The following is a 23594-nucleotide window of genomic DNA, read 5'->3' on the forward strand; positions in this document are numbered from 1 at the left end:
TGGAACATTCTCCAGGATAGACCACATCCTGGGTCACAAACCAAACCTCAGTAAATTTAAGATAATTGAAATTGTATCAAGCATCTTCTCTGACCACAATGCTGTAAGACTAGATATCAATTACAAGGAAAAAAGTGTAAAAAACACAAACACATGGAAATTAAGAAATATGTTTCTAAATAACATATTACTGAAGAAATCAAAAGGGAAATCAAAGAATATCTAGAAACAAATGACAATGAAAATACAACAACTTGAAATGTATGGGATGTAGCAAAAGCAGTTCTAACAGGGAAGTTTATAGCAATACAATCCTACCTTAAAAAAAAAAAAACAAGAAAAATATAAAATAGAATACCCAACTTTACATCTAAAATGACTAGAAAAATAAGAACAAAAACCCCAAAATTAGTAGGAGAAATGAAATCATAAAGATCTGAGCAGAAGTAAGTGAAAAAGAAATGAAAAAAAAAAAAAAATTAGTAAAGATTAATAAAACTAAAAGCTGGTTCTTTGAGAAGATAAACAAAATTTATAAAACTTTAGCCAGACTCATCAAGAAAAAAAGAGAGAGGAATCAAATCAACAAACTTAGAAATGAAAAAGGAGAGGTTACAAAAGACAATGTAGAAATACAAAGGATTATAAGACTATTATGAACAACTGCATGTCCTGGAAGAAATGGACAGATTCTTAGAAAAGTTCAATTCTTCCAAGACTGAACCAGGAAGAAATAGAAATTACTAACAACCCAATTGCAAGCACTGAAATTGAAGCTGTGATTTAAAAATCTCCCCAAAAACAAAAGCCCAGGACCAGATGGTTTCACCAGAGAATTCTATCAAACATTTAGAGAAGAGCTAATGCCTATCCTTCTAAAACTCTTTCCAAAAATTGCAGAGGAAGGAACACTTCCAAACTCATTCTATGAGGTCACCATCACCCTGATACCAAAACCAGATAAAGATAACACACAAAAAAGAAAACTATAGGCCAATATCACTGATGAACATTGATGCAAAAATCCTCAACAAAATTTTAGCAACTAGAATTCAGCAACACATCAAAAAGCTCATACACCATGATCAAGTTGGATTTATTCCAGGGATGCAAGGATTCTTCAGTATATGCAAATCAATCAATGTGATACACAATATTAATAAATTGAAACATAAAAGCCATATGATAATCTGAACAGATGCAGAAAAAGCCTTTGATAAAATTCAGCACCCATTTATGATTAAAACTCTTCAAAAAATGGGCATAGAAGGAACCTACCTCAACATCGTAAAGGCCACATATGATAAGCCTATAGCAAACATTATTCTCAATGGTGAAAAAACATTTCCCCTAAGATCAGGAATAAGACAAGGGTGTTCTTGCCTGGAGAATCCCAGGGACGGGGGAGCCTGGTGGGCTGCCATCTATGGGGTCGCACAAAGTCGGACACAACTGAAGCGACTTAGGAGCAGCAGCAGTCCACTTTCACCACTATTATTCAACATAGTTCTGGAAGTCCTAGCTACAGCAATCAGGGAAGAAAAAGAAATAAAAGGCATCTAGATCAGAAAAGAAGAAGATTTCACTTGTTTGCAGATGACATGATACTGTACATATAAAACTCTAAATGTAGTATCAGAAAATTACTAGAGCTAATCAGTGAATTTAGCAAAGTTGCAGGATACAAAATCAACACACAGAAATCACTTGCATTTGTATATACTAACAATGAAAAATCAGAAAGACTAATTAAGGAATCAATCCCATTCACCATTGCAACAAAAAATAAATAAATATCTAGGAATAAACTTACCTAAGGAGACAAAAGAACTGTACACAGAAAATTATAAGACACTGATTAAAGAAATCAAAGACTACATAAACAGATGGAGAGATATTCCACATTCCTGGGTAGGAAGAATCAATATTGTGAAAATAACTATACTACCAAATGCAATCTATAGATTCAGTGCAATCCCTATCAAATTACCAATGACATTTTGCACAAGACTAGAATAAAAAATTTCACCATTCATATGGAGACACAAAAGACCCTGAATAGCCAAAGCAGTCTTGAGTAAGAAGAATGGAGCTGGAAGAATCAACCTTCCTGACTTCAGGTTATACTACAAAGCTGCAGTCATCAAGACAGTTTGGTACTGGCACAAAAACAGAAATACAAACCAATGGAACAAGATAGAAAGCCCAGAAAAAAACCCATGCACCTATGGGTGCCTTATTTTTGACAAAGGAGGCAAGAATATTCAATGGGGCAAAGACAGCCTCTTCAATAAATGGTGCTGGGGAAACTGGACAGCTGCATGTAAAAGAATGAAATTAGAACACTTCCTAACACCATACACAAAGATAAACTCAAAATGGATTAAAGACCTAAATGTAAATGTAAGACCAGAGACTATAAAACTCTTAGAGAAAAACATGAAACACTAGATGACATAAATCAAAGCAAGATCCTCTATGACTCACCTCCTAGAGTAACAGAAATAAAAACAAAAGGAAACAAGTGGGACCTGATTAAACTTAAAAGGTTTTGCACAGCAAAGGAAACACTAAGCAAGGTGAAAAGACAAACCTCAGAATGGGAGAAATTAATAGCAAATGGAAACAACTGACAAAGATTAATTTCCAGAATATACAAGCAGCTCATACAACTCAATACCAGAGAAACAAACAACCCAATCAAAAGGTGGGAAAAAGACCTAAACAGACATTTCTCCAAAGAGGATTTATAGATGTCCAACAAACACATGAAAAGATGCTCAACATCACTCATTATTAGAGAAATGCAAATCAAAACTACAGTGAGATATCACCTCACACCTATCAGAATGGCCATCATCAAAAAGTCTACAAACAATAAATGCTGGAGAGGGTGTGGAGAAAAGGGAATGCTCTTGCACTGTTGATTGGAATGTAAACTGATAGAGACACTATGGAAGATGGTATGAAGTTTCCTTAAAAACCTAGGAATGAAACCACCATATTTCCCAATAATGCCCACTCCCAGGCATATACCCTGAGGACACCAAAATTGAAAAAGACATATGTATCCCATTGTTCATTGCAGCACTATTTCCAATAGCTAGAACATGGAAGCAACCTAGATGTCCACTGACAGATGAATGGATAAAGAAATTGTGGTACATACACAGAATGGGATATTCAGTTCAGTTCAGTTCAGTCGCCCAGTCTTGTCCGACTCTTTGTGACCCCATGAAGCACAGCACGCCAGGCCTCCCTGTCCATCACCAACTCCCGGAGTTTACCCAAACTCATGTCCATCGAGTCGGTGATGCCATCCAGCCATCTCATCCTCTGTCGTCCCCTTCTCCTCCTGCCCCCAATCTCTCCCAGCATCAGGGTCTTTTCCAATGAGTCAACTCTTCGCATCAGGTGGCCAAAGTACTGGAGTTTCAGCTTTAGCATCATTCCTTCCAAAGAACTCAGCCATAAAAAGGAATGCCTTTGAGTCAGTTCTAATGAGGTGGATGAACCTAGACCCTATTATACATAGTAAAGTAAGTCAGAAAGAGAAAGATAAATATTGTATTCTAATGCATATATATGGAATCCAGAAAAATGTTACTGAAGAATTTACTTACAGGGCAGCAATGGAGAAACAGAAGTGGAGAATAGACTTGTAGACATGGGGAGAGAGAAGAGGGTGAGATGTATGGAGAGAGTAACATGGAAACTTACATTACCATATGTAAAATAGACAGCCAACTGGGGAATTTGCTGTATGACTCAGGAAACTCAAGCAGGGGCTCTGTATCAACTTAGAGGGGTGGGATGGGGAGGGAAATGGGAGAGAAGTTCAAAAGGGAGGGGATATATGTATACCTATAGCTATTCATGTTGAGGTTTGACAGAAAACAAAATTCTGTAAAGCAATTATCCTTCAATTAAAAAATAAATTTTTAAAAAAAGAAGAGAGAGGAGAGGAGGGGGAAAGAAGGAGGATGAATGGAAGGATTAAGAAATATAGCCAAAAGAGCTATTTTTATTTTGGATTTGATGTACACACATAAAAAAAAAAAAAAGCGGCATCAGGTTGTGGTGCAGCAGGAGAAGGAAAATGAAATAGTATTTCTGGCCACAGACACAGCAGATGGCTCCAGGATGGGTGGTCAATATTATACTATAGGGAAAACTTCGAAGATCATTGACCTAAATCCCCCTCATTCCTGAACTACAGATCAGGGATGTTCACGAAATTGTTTCTTTTCAAAGTGTAAGAAGATATAGAAGTAAGAGGGCTTATGATTGAAACAAATTTTCAGAGTATAAAATGGCTGTTTCCTTATAACCAGGAAACTAGTCTGAACACCTCTTCTCTGCACCCCGTGGAAAGATTACACCTTTCCTTTCCAAACGTCTTACTTTATAACGTATTGTAAATTATCCACTCAACTCAAATCCTTTTGTATGTGGCTCAAAAATTACTTCTGTCGTCTAGCGATGACCTCCTCCAATTCCTAAACAGCAAAAAACCCTCCTGGCTTCTCCTGCAGCCTGCAACCACTTCCTCAACTCATTATCTCAAAAAGACCTTCTGCTGCTGCTCCTTGTAGAGGAAGGCTCTGCCTGAGATGCCTGACCTCTGATTCCCTTTTCCCTTACATAACCCACAAACTTTTCATTCATCAGCACTGTATTCAATCTGCAATTTTTCTGAAAAGACTTCCTTAATTCTCTAGCAAAGTACCCCTTCCTCTTCAGAGTATCATCAGAGCTTTGCTTAATTGACGTGCTTTTGAATAAACAAGTGGAAAATGAGTGCATCAAAAAATAAAAGGAAGGAAGACTATCTTTTGTGAAATCAGACTGTGGCCATTTTTTTTAACAGTGAAAAACATCTTCATTAGAAGTTTGAATAAGAATATAAACATAGCAAACCCAAGTTACAATATTACATATTTTTGATTTGGGATGTATAAGAACTGAAATATGAAAGAAACTTCGGATGTAGCTCACTCTCAGCAATACATGAACCTGAAAACATCCACCTTATAAATTCTGATCCCACGTAGACCTCTCGAAGTCCTCGCTTGCCATTATGCTAATTCTCTTTCTGCACTTGCTCACCAAAACGTAGTACTTTAAAAAATTTTGACAACTCATAATTTTGTAGAAGGAAGGAGGGACATCTTTGCTCCATGGCTGTACAACTTTCTCATTTTTAGATGTTCAGATACTCATTAGACCTGGACTTTGGATCTCATGACCTGGGTTTGAGTCATGGCTTCATTGTTACTTGGGTGTCCTTGGGTAGATAATCTTACCCCTCTACAACCTTAGTGTCCTCTCCTTTAAAATAGGGAAAATAATAGTGTCTGAAAAACAGTTTATTTCTCTCCTCCTTTCTATCTTTTTTAATTTCCAAGAGCTGTAGGCCAGGTATTGTGCTCAGCGCTTTCCATGTAGAAACTCGTTGATCCTGGCCGATAGTGCTGTAAGTTTAGGGTCAGAAAATGCATGGGAAGTGCTTTGCATGATCCCTAACACACAAAGAACACTCTTTGTATGCTGGTCATTGTAAATTTTCACTGATTCTTTTTAATTTAGACTAGAAGACAGTGCGGAGAAGGCAATGGCACCCCACTCCAGTATTCTTGCCTGGAAAATTCCATGGACGGAGGAGTCTGGTAGGCTGCAGTCCATGGCGTCTCGAAGAGTCGGACACGACTGAGCAACTTCACTTTCACTTTTCACTTTCATGCATTGGAGAAGGAAATAGCAACCCACTCCAGTGTTCTTGCCTGGAGAATCCTAGGGACGGGGGAGCCTGGTGGGCTGCCGTCTATGGGGTCGCACAGAGTTGGACACGACTGAAGCGACTTAGCAGCAGCAGAAGACAGTGATAAGACAAAGTTTCTCTAGTCGCATCCTCATTTCAAGGATGGAAATGGGGCAGAAGGACAAACGATGACAAAAGATAGGTAATAGGCTGAGCTCTTTAACCTCTGAGTTTAGTCGAGCTCCCTTTACCAATATATACTTTTTTGTCCTGAAGCTGTAAGGATATGGGACTGCCTGGGAAAACTTTTCCCCAGTAAATGTGTATGTGGCCAGAATAAAGAGCACTCAGAATGAGGGGACCTTTTACTATTGTTTTTTGGAAGTATGAACTTGGGTAATTCACTACTTTAGGTAAATCTTGTCTCCTCTTTGGCCTACCATAATGTACATTCTGAACTACTCAGAACTATTAATAATGTATATACATTTCAAAACTCAAATTCAGTCTTTAAGGATAGGGGAATGCCACATCAAAAAAACTTGTTACGGATTTTTAGGAAATTCCTGTTTTGTTATTTGTAAACCTCAAATATTCTCTTGTTATTTTTTACTTCTTGTTTCCAATTCCACATAATTTTTCAGAGGATACGGAAATCAAGAGCTTCTAGTCTTAAGACTTTGTTTTTATCGACTGTTTCTCATTCCTACTCCTGGGTTATTTTACATCAGGATAAATTTTATATCACAAATAGGTATTATGACAATCTCTCAATAAAACCAACAACCTGTATCAGAGTCAGGTTTATCACCTACTACAACAGAAGCACCTCGAACTAGTAGGTGAATCTTGCCACTTGCTATGTTCTGGGACAATGACTTTCACCAAGTAGAAATGTCATACCTGCTTGTATAAACTGCACAGTCCCCATAATCCATGAATCATGCTATTGCTGCACTACTTCTAGGGCAAATAACTTGGGAAAGAGCATGTGTTTTGAAAATTGTTAAAAAGGAAACTGTTGACATAAATATGTATAGGAGAAGATCAACATATGGAAATTGTCATGGTGAGTTTTCCTCCAGAGTAAATGAAAAGGAATGTCAAACCACAAAGAATCCTTTCCCAGAGCTTCTGAGAGTGAGAGCAGAAATTTTTAAAAGGTATGGAATCATACCCAGAAATAGATCATAAAAAGGTACAGCATCCAATTCTTTTCAAAATGTTTTTGGAAATGCTTTGGGAACTTCAGCTTTTTCTCTGAGAAATAAAATATGACTTCAGCCTCCCTCAAGGTGAGGTTATTCTCTGGGCCATTCCCATTTAATTACTGTTTAAAAATAAACAGCATCCACACCTATCTAGACCCCTCTCACCTTTCAGGGTCCAGGCACTGGCCTTTCTCCCCTAAAGCTTGCTCTGCCAATCCCTGCTTCATTTGACCTCATGCTTTTTTAAAGCCTAAAGTACTAGATGTGTGTAACACAAAAATTTACATTTACTTCCAACAAGGTCTTGAATTATGCTTGAATCATATTCTTCCATCAGATCCATAAAGGCAGAGTTAAAATCCTGCTTTCTAACTGTTCAGCTCACTCTTGGGCTCTCTGTAGAGGCTTAAGAAACATGGATATCTTCCACTTCTCAAAAGTTTACTTTTATCAAGACATATATCAATACCTATTTTGGCTAATCAAAATGCATTTGAAGAAGATTTTGCTTCTAAGAAAAAAAGGTGAAAAGTAAAAATGGTGGTCAGCATTTGTTGTGCAGCAGTTGTCATAGAGGTATGTACCCCAATCAGGGAGAGTGGCACCGCCAAGCTCTTTTCCTCAGGACTGACACCAGCATCTTAGCACCAAGTCACCGTAACTCTGAATAGTGTTTGTGAGCATCTGTGCTTTAGCTCGATTTATTTTGTGCATCTGTTAGCAAGATGTGTCCTAAGGTAATTGCTCCTGTGCTTTAAGCATTTCAGCTTACAAAAGGTTTCACAGGAATGGACTACTTTCAGACTGGGGAGGGAGGGGCCCCTGTATTGGCAATAATGGGCTTAACAATTTGGATGATTTAACCATAAACCTGCCATAAACCTACCAAGGTTGATCTGACAACTGGATTATCCAATGTGCATACATGGAAATTTCACCCAGTAGAAGTTATTTCCATTGTATCAGAGATAATGCCCTCATGAACCAATGGAAATAACCACCAGGAAAGTCTTTCATGCTCCTCCTCGTAGGAGGACAAATCCTGCCCTTTTCTGGATGATAAGAATCCCTCCGCTTGCCTCCCTGATGCCCCAGCAAATACAGGTTACTCAAGGTGGAGAGGAATGAGTAGTAACAGCTATTCTACTCTGCCTTGTGAGTCCTGATCTAGACTGGTTCTTCCTTCTAGCTCCTAGGGGACTTCAATCTATGAAAACAAAAATTCTCCTTTTTTAAAAAAAAGTTAATTCATCTATTTTAATTGGAGGGTAATTACTTTACAATATTGTAGTGGTTTTTGCCATACATTGACATGAATCAGCCATGGGAGAAGGCGATGGCACCCTATTCCTGTACTCTTGCCTGGAAAATCCTATGGACGGAGGAGCCTGGTGGGCTGCAGTCCACGGGGTCGTGAAGAGTCGGACATGACTGAGCGACTTCACTTTCACTTTTCACTTTCATACATTGGAGAAGGAAATGGCAACCCACTCCAGTGTTCTTGCCTGGAGAATCCCAGGGACGGGGGAGCCTGGTGGGCTGCCGTCTATGGGGTCGCACAGAGTCGGACACGACTGAAGCGACTTAGCAGCAGCAGCAGCAGTACCTTTTCAACAGTAGATGGGAAATTGGTTCATAGTACAAATTTTGGAAATGCAAAAGCATATGATAGTTTGTTTCTTGAATCAATGTCTAGTCTTCTTTGCCTTTCTCTTCATTGTTCTAAACCAATGGTATTAGACTTTACATTCCTGATTTATCCAGAGCCCAGTGCCTGGCATGATACTAAGCAAAAGAGGAAACAGATAAAATCAGAGACACCTATGAACTCAGGAACGTATTGAAGGTGACTAGTGTTGGGAATTCAAGTCGGAAAAACCAGAAGTAGTGCATAAGTTTAGATTCTATTTACTGCCCTCGTTATTAGTGCTTTGGGGGAGTCAGAGAGAAACATCCAATGAATGGCTTGAAAGAGGAGGTGAAATCTGAGCTAGATTTGGGAAAATGAGAAGAACTTTGATAAATGAGGATAGGGTGGAAGGAGGTTCCCAGGCAGAGAGGAAACCTGAGCAAAGGTGAAGAGGCAGAAAGTCAGTAGGATTTTCAGGGAAATTCAAGCAATCAAGTGTGGCTAGATCATAGATCTTGGTAATTGGTTGGGGTGTATTTCAGACTGGGGAAGGAGAAATAGAGCATCCTAAAATGGTTATATGCCATCTCATAGGATATAAAAATTATCTTTTTTAAAAGTAGAAACTTGATTTGGTGAGAGTTGAGCCTTTGGGATAGCAGAAAACTGAACCTTTAGAGTGAGATTTCTCAACAGCAGCATTACTAATATTTGGGGCCAGATAGTTACTTTTCTGTAAGGTTCTTCCTATGCCTTGTATAATATCTTGCAGCACCTCTAGCTGATATCTGCTAGATTCCAGCAACACCTCCTTCCCTACTTGTGACAACCAAATATATTAATATCTCTAGATATAATGGATTGTCCCCTAGAGGGCAAAATTACCCGTAGTTGGGAGTGCTTGCCTTAGAGTCTATTTTTACTCTTCATCATCATATCTCACCTCAAATCTAGCATTGGTAAGCCATCTATTTGTCCAGCAAAATAAGGGAGTTGGATGAAAAATCACTAGGTAGTCACAACCTCCAAAGTATTATTCTTCTGTCATGTCACTGAGACAAAAATGAGCTACTGTATTCAGTCAGGGCCTGCCTGGATCAAGTTCTGGTCCTGCTAGGCAGTGTTGAACAGTAGACAGAGAAAGGGTTTTGGAGCTAGTCACCACTGTTGATCACAGGCCCCCTCATTTACTGGCTGTGTTGTGATGCAGAGAAAGGCTTTTTCAGCTGTAAGATAAACAATGAGTAATATCATCACTTCCTAGGAGAAGCGAAGCAAAGATGAAGTATATAAAGCGCCAGCTCAGGCCCTGGCACTTACAAGTGGCACCAAAAAGACATACACCTTTCCTTCCAAAGTACCTGGAAGTTGACTGGATCCTGAAAGGTGAGGTCTCCACTGCAGCCCTGGGTAGTCTCTCCCTGTAAGGACAAATCCTCTGCAGGTTTTCCATGCCCTATGCTAGGGGTGGACAGACTATAGCTCATGGGTGAAACTTGGCTTGCTGTGTGTTTTCCTATGGCCCATGTTACAAATGGTTATTATATTTTGATCCCTTTCTTTTTTGGCTTGTGATCTAAAGATTTTTTGATGTGGACTATTCTTAAAGTCTTTATTGAATTTGGTACAGTATTGCTTCTATTTTATGTTCTGGTTTTTTTGTCTGTGAGACGTGTCACATCTCAGCTCTCAGACTAGGGATTGAACCTGCACACCCTGCATTTGAAGGCCAAGTCTTAATCACTAGACTATCAGGGAAGTCCCCTACATTTTGAGTAGGTTGGAAAAAAAAAAAAAGGAATGCACTTCATGATATATGAAAAGTATTCATATTACAATCTCCATAAATAAAAATTTTACAGAAACACAACCATGATCGTTCTCTCACTTGCTGTCTCTATGGGGAATTCTGTGCTACAATGGCAAAGCTGAGTAGTTGCAACAGAGACCATAGGCCTATAGGATGGAAACTTTTTACTATCTGTCTCTTTACAGAATAAACTTGCAAACTACTGCCCTTTACCAATCCTTGAACCCTCTTTCCTCTCTTCTCAGAGCCTTCATACTACAGTTTGGTAGCTACACAACTCCACTTCTCTCAACCTCTATTATTACCCCAAGCACCAGAGTTAATGTTACCCAGGCCTAACTCACATCCAAGCTTTTTCCCTAGCTTTCTTATGGTTAAATTGACAAAAATTGTATTTATTTAAGGTATATAATGTGATGTTTTCATATATCTATATATCATGAAATGATTATCACAATAAAGCTAATAAACATAAGCATCATCTCATAGTTATTACTTTTTGTATGTGTGGTGAGATCACATAAGATTCACTCTTTTGTCACATTTGAAGTATAAAATACAGTATCATTTTTTAGTCACCACGCCATACCTTAGATTTCCAGAACTTACCAACTTTTCTGGATCCTGTGACCAAAATCTCATTTCCTCCGTCTATTAGCCTCATCTAACTACCCTTTCACTCTGATTCTGAGTATGGCTATCTTAGATTCCACATATGAGATATGCAAAATTTGTCTTTCTGTGTCTGGTTTATTTCACTTAGCATAATATCTGCCAGGTTCAGCCATGTGGTTGTAAGTGACAGAGCTTCTTATTTAAGGCTGAGTAATATTCCATTATATTACAGGATATAGATTATATATATGTGTATGTATATCTTCCAGACATGGCAGCAGTCTTTGCTCCCAGGACTAGGGAGGAGGAGGTTACCTGTTATGGGGGAATTGACATCAGTGTGGCTCATCAGTTACCAGGGAAACCAGCAGAAGGGCTCACCCCTCACCACCTCTTTGATCAGCTAGCAGGTGGAGATGTTCTGATATAAATGTTAGAACAGTCACTAGCTGGGGTGGGGGCACATATATAGGAAGGTCAGTCATGAGAGTAGGGTGTAGGTAAAGCAGGACTGGTCTGACAGGGGATGTCCAGAGAGCAAAAGAACAGCCATCTTGGGTGGCCTGATCATATACTTCACCTCTACATACCCCACATGACCTTTACAATCTTGGTCTGCCCCTCTCCCATGATATCCCTGGGGTCAGGTACACGGAGGCAACCAGATACCACAAACAATACAGACACCAGCAGCCGAAAAGTATCAAGAGTGAGTAAGATACTTATTATGCTAAGTACAGTCATTCACCAGGATGTGGACAAATTTTGAAGCTTTCTGAGAATTCATATGTGTGTGTGATTTCTTTTAAGCCAATTAAACAGAGCTCACCCACAAACCAATCTTGGCAATGCCATTTGCAGGCAGAAACACTTCATATTTATAAGATACACATCAGTTCACTTGCTCAGTCGTGTCCGACTCTTTGCAACCCCATGGACTGCAGCACACCAGGCCTCCCTGTCCAACACCAGCTCCCAGAGTTTACCCAAACTCATGTCCATTAAGTCAGTGATACCATCCAACCATCTCATCTTCTGTTATCCCCTCCTCCTTCCACCTTCAATCTTTCCCAGCATCAGGATCTTTTCCAATGAGTCAGTTCTTCACATAAGGTGGCCAAAGTACTGGAATTTCAGCTTCAACATCAGTCCTTCTAATGAACACCCAGGACTGATATCCTTTAGGACGGACTGGTCGGATCTCCTTGCAGTCCAAGGGACTCTCAAGAGTCTTCTCCAACACCACAGTTCAAAAGCATCAATTCTTTAGTACTCAGCTTCCTTTACAGTCCAACTTTCACATCCATACATGACCACTGGAAAAGCCATAGCTTTGACTAGACAGACCTTTGTTGGCAAACACATACATATAGCTATACAGGCACAAGGATCTCCATTTTCTTGCTAGAATTTAAGGCTTTTTTTCCTTTGCTCTCAAGCATTAAAGTTCCTGAGATTCCAGGTATATTATTTCTCTCTCAAAAACACAGGAAGAGAAATACACATTCCTTCTAGAAAGTTAACTTCCTCTAAGCTTGTAGGCAGAAACCTGTCTTATAAAGTCAAAAGGTTCCCATTTAGGGCATTTTCAGGGATTTTTTTTTTTTTTTTGACAGTTTCTAAATAGCCAATTCAGTGTAAACAAGTAAGAGTAACCATAATACATATCACTCAGTCAGATGCACCTGCCTCACTTCCAGAGGAACGTGAATCAGCATTTAAGCTAACCTTCACTTCAGCTGTTAACTTGGCCTCTGTGCCCTTTCTTAATATGAAAAGCAACTGCCAGCCCACAGCTGTGGCCAGTGCCATATTATCTAACACTTTTCCCCTTTGCAATGGCAGTCACTATCTCCACAGCAGAATTAGGGTGCCTATGAGTTCTCCATCTGTCCTGGTGGCCCCCAAGAGAGGTCAGCCACCACAGGAGTCCTCCATAACCTTCAGAATTACACCCAGTGACTCCTGGGCCGCACGTGTAAGTGGACAGCCCCTGTGAACTTTCCATTCCTTGTCCTTATTTCTAGACATCTCAGGGTTCTGGGGAGTTTCCTTGGTCTCCTGGCTGCTCCAGCAATTTTGGGGCTGCACCCAGCAGGCCTATAGGCCCTGTATTTGCCCATCCTCAAGACCAAAGAAAGAGCCCAGAGTTAGCAACAGACCTCAGTGGTTTCATGGATGGGGGATCTTACACCTTGAAGCAAGGCCCTGGAACTGAGACAGGAGGGAAAGGAGCAGGACACAAAGGCTAGGTCATTGAAGAGGGCACAGCTGTAGGGAGGCGAGAAAGGCCAGCCTGAACCAGCCGAAACCAAGATGGCTTTGGGAAGAGCAGCACGGTCATTGACCTTGAGCTCAGGATCTCTTCATGTGAATGCAAACGTCACCCCCACCCCACACCCACACCTGGTTCTTATGCCACAGCAGTTCCAAGAGAGACCATAAAAAGCCAAGAAGTTGGCAGTGGCCCTGTTTTTTTTGTTTCAGACACCCTCACTGTTCCACAAAATAGCAAGAATATTCCTCCCACTCATTAGTGTGTATAATTACTTAGCCTGCAAAAACTGCTATCAATCAGGGCCTGCTCTCAGTTTCAGAGACAGTCTGCCTTCCACCTATGGAAGGTGTATCCCTCTAAATAAACTTACCTTTGCTTTTCCTTGGCTGGCTCTTGAATTCTTTCCCCCTGTCGAGAAGCCAAGAACCCTCACTTGGCGGTGAGTCCATGTTAAGGACGCCTGCAGGCCCCGGGACATGACAGCTCCCACTCCAGCCACAAAACAACAACAGTCTACCGTACCAGGCAGGCAGCAGGCGGGACAGGGCAGCTCCTGGAGGGAGGGGGAGGTTACCAGTTAGAGGGGGAATTGACATTGGTTGGCTCATTGGTTACCAGGGAAACTGGCCGAGGGGCACGCTCTCACTACCCATTTGATCAGCAATCAGGTGGAGATGTTCTGATCTAAGGGTTAGAACAATCACTAACTGGGGTGGGGGCAAGTATATAGGAAAGTCAGTGGTGTGAGTAAGGTGTAGGTGAAGCAAGCACTGATCCAGCAGGGGATGTACAGAGACTGAGAGAGAGAAGAGCCACCTCCGGGCAGGGGGTCTGATCACACCAGTACATAGAACACTCTTACTGTTTGCTTTTATTCTTACATGGAACACCCTTAATCAATGTTTGCTTTTATTCTTACAATTTTAGTTTTATCAAAAATGTCATTTTGGGCAGAGAAGAATGGCAATATGGGATCACACCTGGAAAACAGTCTTCTTCCGTGTCCTTTAAGTTACTTCTCACAGAAACCTATTCATGAAATCAACTCTGACAACATTTGATGTGCTTAATGCCATGAGTGCCGCCTCCTGACACAGAAGGTAGAAGGAATCATCCTGTTCTGCTTTTTGGTCTATCTGCTTCTCAGTGTAATCCACTCTATTCTGAGGTTTTGGATTTATATACACATCACAGCCACAGGCATGCAGGAGTGTATTTTTAGATCACTCTCTGAAAATGGAGCATCCACATTTTAAAAAATAAACTTGCACAGAGCTAAAGCTGGAATCAATGAGGGTGTGTGGGATGGGGGTGGACAACCCTGCCTTCTTGTCTTCACTGACAACCACATCTTACTCTCCCAATGTGGATTTCAGGAGATTCTTTCATTTTCCAACCTAGAATGAGGGATGCGGATCTGAGCAACTGACAGGGTTGGAGTTTGCTGTTGAAGAATTGATTTCCAACTCCCCATGGAAATTTGGCTCCTGATAAACGTCCTTGAAAACTTTAGGGTGTGCATGTGTATTTCAAGGGCCTCTTAAGTGAAATCAATCTCATCACAGCAGACGCTTTTCATGCTGTGAGATCCACAAGTACTCCTCATGTTGAACACAGTGAACTGCTGTGCAGGGACTTCTCAAAACATGGGGAGAACAAACCTTTGCTCCCCATCCTGCTTTTTCCTTTCCGTGCATCCAAACAGCCCAGGAGGATGTTCTCAAAGCTGATTACTGTTGCCAGGGCAACTCGAGATTGATCCTTCACTCTAGTAAGCTCAACGGATCCCCCTGAGGATTGGAGAGTGTGATTGGTGACAGCTGTTTGGGTGGGCGGGGAGGCTGTTTTGTTTTGTTTTTATCATTCGCACTATCTGTTCCCAGCTCCAGAGAGTCAAACTTTAAGCTCTGGAGAAATTCTCAATTTGTTAATGACTGTAGATGGACTGAAAAGAAGAGGCCTCTGGGATTATAGGGGAAGACCTCAGTGGAAGAAACTTAACTTCCCAGGATGGGGAAAGGGGAGGAGTTGGGAAGAAAAGAAGAGATGGGAAACAATTGTTATTCCGCTGCTAAAGGGCCAAGAAGTCAATCCTTTCATCCATTTGCCACCTAGGAAGATGTAGAAAGGTAGGGGAGGAGAGATGGGTGCTGCTGAGATCAATTGGAGTTCCCCAAAAATATGAAAGAGAAGAGGTTCTTTTCACTGAGTATCTTGGACAAAGCCTTAAGGCAGACAGAACAAGGAAATGTATTAGTACCCCTGTCCCAGAATTAACGGCATTGCCAGTGTCACAAATCTCTTATCTCCCAGCTTAGACTCAGAGATGATCAAACCCTGCTAGAGATTTAGTTTGTGCTTTCAGGATAGCAGTCACTGTCACATCTTTATATACTATTGTGCTTCAAAGCCCTCCAAGAGCGTGTTTCTATTACTCCAGCCTGCCTTCAAGAAGGAAAAAAAAAAAATCGAAGGAGCAGATTGTGAAGCATTCCAGAGAGAAGAGATTTGGCAAGTCATCCTATTTAAAAAAATGTGTTATCAAAAATACTCATTTGCCTTTCACCTATTAATTGTTTTCTGATGAGCAGGGGTGGAATGAACTCCAGGTTCACGATTAGATTTCCAGAGATGAAAGCTCAGGCTCCAGTATTAATACTCTAAACAGTTCATTGAACCTCTCTGAGCCTCCGTTTTAATTTTTATCACTCCTAAAATGGGAAGCATGTCATTGTTAGAAAAGGCTTATGATGAGAATTAAATGTTAAGTGCCTAGCCGGTTACAAGCAATTAGAAAAGTCCCTATTATTTTCTGTTAGATCTAGCAACTCCCAAACATGAAACTATTATGTTCAGAGGACATAACAACAGATTCCTGAACTATTTGAAAGGGTTGATTCCATGCAGGCTTGGGAATTGTTTTTAAATTCGGAAGATAAAATGTTATTTTATTGGTACCACTTAAATAGCGTTGCTGTTTCCTTTAAGAGACGAAATTGGCCTGGGCCCACATCGCAGGCATATTTCATCTGCAGGCCCCACATACGTGTGTTTTGCTCAGCAAGCAGCACAGATGGAACAACTCTTTATGGAAAAGAAGAGTGATGTCATCTGCCTAGCAATAGCAGGATATGAACCCACACTCCCACAGTGTGGCTGGAGATCCACAGCTACCAGCGTACTCTGAGGAAAGGACGCTATTTGGATGTTTCCGGAGTTGAAAGCTTTGATTTTCTTCTAAGTCCCTGGGAGGGTGGAATCTGATTTCCACAAAAAGAAATGGGTTTGTGGGGCCAGAAATAGTTTATTCTTCAGGACGCCTAAGGAACACACTCGAAGTGTCTCTCATATTTCAGAACGGAAAAGTGGAAAATAGAGCAAATGTATTCCATTCCCTTTTATGTTGAAGAAAATAGTCCCTCTGTCCCTTCAAGAGCTCTGGTCCCAGGGAATTTGCTTAGACTTGCTGCTTGCTCAGTCTGCATTCTTCTGGCATTGCTGAACAGATTAGCTCTAAAAAGGACTTTAACGCTCCTCTGGTGATTTAAGTTGTTTTAAACAAGAATTTCAGGATGCCAGGGATGAAAGGAACTTAGACATTTGGGCAGAAATCTGTTTGTTTGTTTTCTTTTCTTAGAGCAAATAATGAGAAAAATTAAACTTTATTCATGAAACTGTACTGGGATGGCTTAAATTCCATTCTTTGTACTAAGGTTCAAAGGTACAATGCTCTTCATGAGCACTGATCTCCCTTTAGAAAGAACCTGCCTGGTTGCTTGGAATTCAGGCTTCAGTGTGTTAAGAACTAATCCTTATAAGCTTGTAGGAAGTGCCACCCTAGGCCACACTGAGAGGTCTACTTGGTGGAGCTGGAGGGTCAACTGGTGATCCTAGGATTGATTTCATCCAGAAGATGGGTTTCCGTTGGGTGGAGATTTTACAAACCATTTGAACTGGAATACTTTCAGCCAAGCATATATAATTCCTTTTCTCTTTGGGCACCAGCTGTCCCTAACAAAATGACCACTGGCTTTGGAATAATGTGAAATCACCTGTCTAGTTTCTAAAGCCATTTGAGTCTGAGACTCTGGGATTGGATAGGACATCCAACAAAATGTAAGTGGGATATGAATTCCTGTTCCAAGTCCACCGAGCCCTCACTATGATCATATACCTCAAACCCTCAGTTTCTGTTTCTCTATTATTGGTTGTCTGCTACGCTGCTTCCTGTCCCCACTCTGGGGTCCAGGCACAACAGCTACTATTTGGACATAGGTTCATTGAAGAACAGAAAAAGAACAAGGCAGAATGACCAGCTTTTCTTAAAGCTGATAAATTAAGAGATTGGAATTGAGAGCTATACACTACTATAAGAGGAGAGTGAAAAATCTGGCTTAAAACTCAACAGTCAAAAAACTAAGATCATGGCATCCTGTCCCATCATTTTATGGCAAATAGGGAAAAAGTGGAAACTGACAGATTTTATTTTCTTGGACTCCATAATTACTGCAGATGCTGACTACAGCCATGAAATTTAAAGACACTTGCTCCTTGGAAGAAAAGCTATGACAAACCTAGACAGCATATGAAAAAGTAGAGACATTACTTTGCCAACAAAGGTCCATCTTGTCAAATCTATGGTTTTTCCAGTAGTCATGTATGGATGTGCTCATTGAACCATTAGGAAGGGTGAGCACTGAAGAACTGATGTTTTCGAACTGTGGTGCTAGAGAAGACTCTTGAGAGTCCCTTGGACAGTAAGGAGATCAAACCAGTCAATCCTAAAAGAAATCAGTCCTGAATATTCATTGGAAGGATTGATGCTGTAGCTGAAACTCCAATACTTTGGCCATCTGATGTGAAGAGCTGACTCCTTGGAAAAGACCCTGATGCTGGGAAAGGTTGAGGGCAAGAGGAGAAGCAGGTGACAGTGGATAAGATGATTAGATAACATCACTGACTCAATAGACATGAGTGTGAGCTAGCTCCAGGAGATAATGAAGGACAGAGAAGTCTGGCATGCTGTAGTCCATGGGGTTGCAAAGAGTCAGACACGACTTAGCTACTGAACAACAATAACACTACTATATATATAAAAAAAATAGATACACAAGGACTTATTATATATCACAGGGAACTATTTTCAATATATTGTAATAACCTATAATGGAAAAAAATCTGAAATATATAAATATATATACACACACATATATTCTTATATTTATATATACATATAGCTGAACCACTTTGCTGTACACCTGAAACATTGTCAACCAATTATACATGCCACATCCTGTTATATCTAAATGGCCAAAGTCATGTGCTTAAGCCTGACTTTCTAGGAGGGAGCAGATATCATCTCTCTTAATAAAAATACTTGTGAGCTTAGCAAAATCTAAGTAGATTGAAAAGGGAGGAATCCACCTTCCATCAATTAGAAAGTGGAAGTGATATGAGAAAACGATAAAGAATAAAAACTCTGTTGTTTCTGCATGTCCAATATCCTTTCCACCTTCTATCTGATAACAGAATCTCATTTCCCTTTTGGAAACTATTATATTTCCTCTTTTGCAGTTCCGGTGAAAATACTATTTCATATACCCTTCCTCTGCTAGCCGTATACATCTAGGCATACGAATCATAGTAACCAAACTCAATCATCTCGGATATTTGTGGTAGACACAGGGATGCTCCACCCAGATTTCCCTTAAGGAAGGACTTGCTTCCCAGCTATGGAGAGTGACGTAACCAGACAGCCTCAGTTATCAGAAACTTCAAGGCCTACCTTTACTGTAGAGAGTCCCCATGCCGAAGGTCCTGCCTTTCCCTGGGCAGCTCTGATATGGAGCAAGTTGGGATTACAAAGACCTGGCCATTTCTGCTCAACTCAGATTGTAATGGGAACTATATACTTATTCCAAATCTTCCCCTGGGTTGGCTTAGGCTTTTTTGGATCTGCATTGCAGACAAGTTCTTTCTCTGTCCAAATTGACTTGCACCCTCTTCCCTTAGCAGGTATTGATGCCTAATAAAAAGCTGTGAAGGGCTTCCTAGGTGGCAAAGTGGTAAAGAATCCACCTGCCAATGCAGGAGACACAGGAGACTAGATGTGGATTCAATTCCTGGGTTGGGAAGATCCCCTGGAGGAGGAAATGGTAACCCACTGAAGTACTCTTTGCCTGGACAATTCCATGATCAGAGGAGCCTGGCATGTGACAGTCCATGGTGTCACAAAGAGTTGGACATGACTGAGCATGCACGCATCTATGTGTGCATGTTAAAAATACTCATGACTCAACTCTATCTCAGTATTTCTTCCTGGAGAACTCAACCTATGACAGTTAATGTAGCAGAGTAATAGAGAACCTTGCATCAGCAATTCTATGCCCTCACTATAAATAAGATTTATTTATAATACCAACAGACTTTTAGTCAGAGCCAGCCCAAGAGCACCACCTAATAGGAAGATGGGTAAGAAATGCCATATTGAAGATGAAATGTTTGGACAGTCAGAAAGCCAGAAAGTCCTTCCAAAGGTACAGCTTCTGTCCTGTTAGGTATCATACATCTTCCCAATATATTCTTATTTTATTAAGTTAGTCAGTGTTAAGCTCTTTTGGTTGCAAGCAAACAACTCTTTCATATAGGAAGACTTAGTATAAACTCCCTTTTCAATAAAGCTGAATAAGTGGCTCAGAGGTTAAAGCATCTGCCTGCAATGCGGGAGACCTGGGTTCGATCCCTGGGTTGGGAAGATCCCCTGGAGAAGGAAATAGCAACCCACTCCAGTATTCTTGCCTGGAGAATCCCATGGACGGAGAGCCTGGTGGGCTACAGTCCACGGGGTTGCAAAGAGTCAGACACAACTGAGCGACTTCACTTTCATTTTCAAGATATTAAAAATTAATAGGATTGGAGAAGGTGTTATTTTTATCTTTATAGGATTAGGGAAATATTAGTTTTATTGGCTGAGATGCTGTACCTTGTTACAGCAAAACTTGAAAACTAAAGCAAACAAACAAAAAACTGGCATGGGTTGAATATATAGGGGAGTGGCAAAGATGGTTGATGGAATGAGGTCTTGGAACAGGTGAAAAAGGTTAGCAGTTACATAATAAACAACAAAGAAAAGAAGAATATATTTTCCTCTGAGAATCTGGTGAAGAAGAAAGACCATAAAGAACATAAACACTGGTGAATAATGCGGCATTGAGGAGACTTTTTAAGAACATGAGTAAACCATGTTAGGTCAATGATTTCAACTCATATATGTCTTTAAAAGTTTGAGGAACTCCGAAAGCAGCTAGTTTCTTTGAGTAATCTGTCATGGTAATTTTATAAACTGACCGATATAAACACTTTAAAAAATATTACTGTTATAGTACTCCTTTTAAATTGGACATGGTTTAGTGTTAGTGATTAAAAGCAATGGTTCTGGACCCAGAATATCTGAGTTGAATTTGGCATCACAGTTTCCTAGTGTGACATTGACTGAGTTAATTTTTAGGTTAATTGAAGAATTTTAGTAAATTCTTCACCCATAAAATGGAAACAGTAATAGTATTCAACCTCAGTATAATTGATGAGGATGAAAGGAATTACTGAAGAGGATTAAAAGAGGAAAAACTGCCTTTTTCCTCATCAGCAAAATGAGAATGGTGGTAGTACAGTATCTAACTTATGAGTCCAGGATTAAATCACAAGAGCTGAAACACATAAATCACATATAAAGAGCAGGGACCGGCACTTAATAGTGCTTAACAAATGTAAGTTATTATTATCATCATTATATCCTTTAATATAACAATTTCCAACTAATAGAAACTTTTCTGTAAAAATAAACACTTTTATTTTTTACCAATGTCTTCCTATCAAGGAAGCTAGAGAGTAACACAAGGGATTTTTCAAGGACGATATCTTTATACTCTTAGAATTCTGATTTTAGGGTCCTCGGTGTTCATTTTTTTCAGGATTTGTCTTTTTATATTTTAAATCCCAAAGAATCAATATACATAAAGAGTCTCACCACATCTAGGTGGTAGTTTTACTTTCTCTGCCCTGAAATTTTTCTAGCTTCTCTTTTGCTGTTTGATTATTTGCATATTATATATTTTATGTTACTACTCTGCTTCTACAAGTCAGTTATGAAACTTGCTAACATGCTGCACAATCAATTTTCTCAATAATTGGCCTTTACAATAGTTTTGCATTTTATAGTTTTATGCCACGTTAACTTTATAAGATGTCATTTTACATTTATTAAAAAGAGATACTTCTCTTTGTCAACAGTCTTAAAAACACCTCTTTGGGACATAGGTTTTCTCTTGAGGGCTGCTGACACACCCAGGTGACTCACTGTCATAAGACAATGACATTAATAAATTGTATTTCTTTGCACTGTCAATCCCTTCAGCAAGACGTAACCTCTGCATAAGTGACATTCATGAGACTATCAACCTCCTTCTGAACCTGGAATTTATTATTCTTATATTCAGTACAATCCACAGCACTGATGTGGTACATAGTACGTAATAGCTGTTTAATAAAAAATTTATTAGAAGAATCATGAAGAGATAGATCCTATTACTATTACTCAACGGGCAGTTTTGCAAGACAAACTTTATTTACCAAAATGCTCTGAAATTGCTTTCTCTTATTTATTTCATAGTCAAGTTATAAATTTTACAAATAAGGACATTGATAGGATTTAAATAGTGTACAACATTGCTTTATAATTTTACTATTTAAATTTATTTTTAAAATTTAATGTAGTTGAATTTTCTACTTACAAAATCAATATATGGACTTCTATTCCCTGTTAAATTTTAAAATCTATTGGTAGACTATTTTCCCCATAATAGCAATTAGAAAAATGGATAAATTATAAATGTTATACTTTTTTAATCACTGAAGAGCTTTGTACATGTAAAAGGTCTAGAAGAATTAATCTAAACAGGGAAAAAATCCATTTCACTTGGTGGAATTTAAGGAGTATTTTACTCACTGGGAATATTTGCAGAATCTGAGCATAGTTTAAAGATCCGTTCTTTCATATGAGAATACTGGTGAGGAAGCTAATATTTGATAACCATTCAGACTTATGTGGAAAATTAGAATCTAGAGGAGCTACCAATGATAAGTTTGATTTCCCAAAGAGAGAAAGAGGATTTTTGCAGAATGCCAAGGAAGCATGCGAATCAACAGTACTCTAAGCCAAAATTCTGCTACAAGTTTGGGTCTTTAATAAAACACAGGAAAGTTCTCGCCTTTGAGAGATTTGTAACCAGAGGTAAACTGAGTCTGACTAGGGTTGCAAACCAATCTTGACCTAGCTTGCTTGCTGAATAAATCAAGTTGGCTCATGATTCTGCCTACTAGAGGAGAGAAATACCATCAGGGAAAAGCAAACCATCTTTAGTCCTTATGGTCCTTTACAGAAGGGTTATACTTCAATAAAAATGGTTTGAAATATGAAGGAGAAAAATAGAACTCATAATCAATAGAGAAAATAGCCAATAAAAATAGATTAGTGTATTACTCATTAGAAATGCTTTAAAGTAAATACACATATTTTTTAAACGAGGAAAATATGAATCAATAGGTAACTCTAACAAGAGATGCAATGTTTAAAACAAACCAAATGGATATTCTAAAACAAAAATATATAATATCATAAATTAAGAACTCATTATTTGTAACAGCAGAAAAGACAATTAGTGAATATGTAGAAAGATCAATAGGAGTTATTTAAACTAAAGTGGAGTCCGAAAAATGAAGAAATCTGAACAGATTACAATAGAATCATGGGAAACTGTAAAATCTGCTAACAAACATATATCTGGAATCTCTGAAGGAAAGAAGAAGGAGAAGCAATATTGAAAAGCTACTGATAAGTTTACAAAACTAATGAAAGATAAAACTTAGAGATTCAAGAAGACATATTGACACAATAATTGAATTTCTGAAGACTGAAGGCAAATATTTTTGAAGGTATGATAGAAAAAGGCACATTGTTTTCAACTGTCAGAAAACTTTCAAATAATAACTATGAAAAACAGAAGATACTGGAAAAGCATCTTTAAAGTGCTAAAAGAAAAACAAAAATGAAAATTCTATATTCAACAAAAATATGATTAAAAATGAAGGTGAAATGGCAGCTTTGGAAGTATAGTGGTGAGTATAGCTGCCTTCCAAAAAGTGAAGATGAAATTAAAATATTTTCAGATGAGTTTCAGAGAGTGTATTGATATTGGGTTCACACTGTAAGACATTCTAAAGCAAGTTTTGCA

At 39.3% G+C, this 23594-nt stretch overlaps 1 long non-coding RNA gene across 1 annotated transcript in view; it reads right to left on the reverse strand.

The window, feature by feature from the left end:
- LOC104973994 (uncharacterized) overlaps positions 1–23594 on the reverse strand; it is a 53487-nt gene that overhangs the window by 11970 nt on the left and 17923 nt on the right. The window contains exon 2 of the long non-coding RNA XR_811073.4: positions 13676–13858. This is a non-coding gene — a long non-coding RNA (uncharacterized lncRNA). The remainder of the gene's footprint in view (positions 1–13675; positions 13859–23594) is intronic.

Source organism: Bos taurus, chromosome 14, assembly GCF_002263795.3.
Source record: "Bos taurus isolate L1 Dominette 01449 registration number 42190680 breed Hereford chromosome 14, ARS-UCD2.0, whole genome shotgun sequence".
Taxonomy (NCBI): Eukaryota; Metazoa; Chordata; class Mammalia; order Artiodactyla; family Bovidae; genus Bos; species Bos taurus.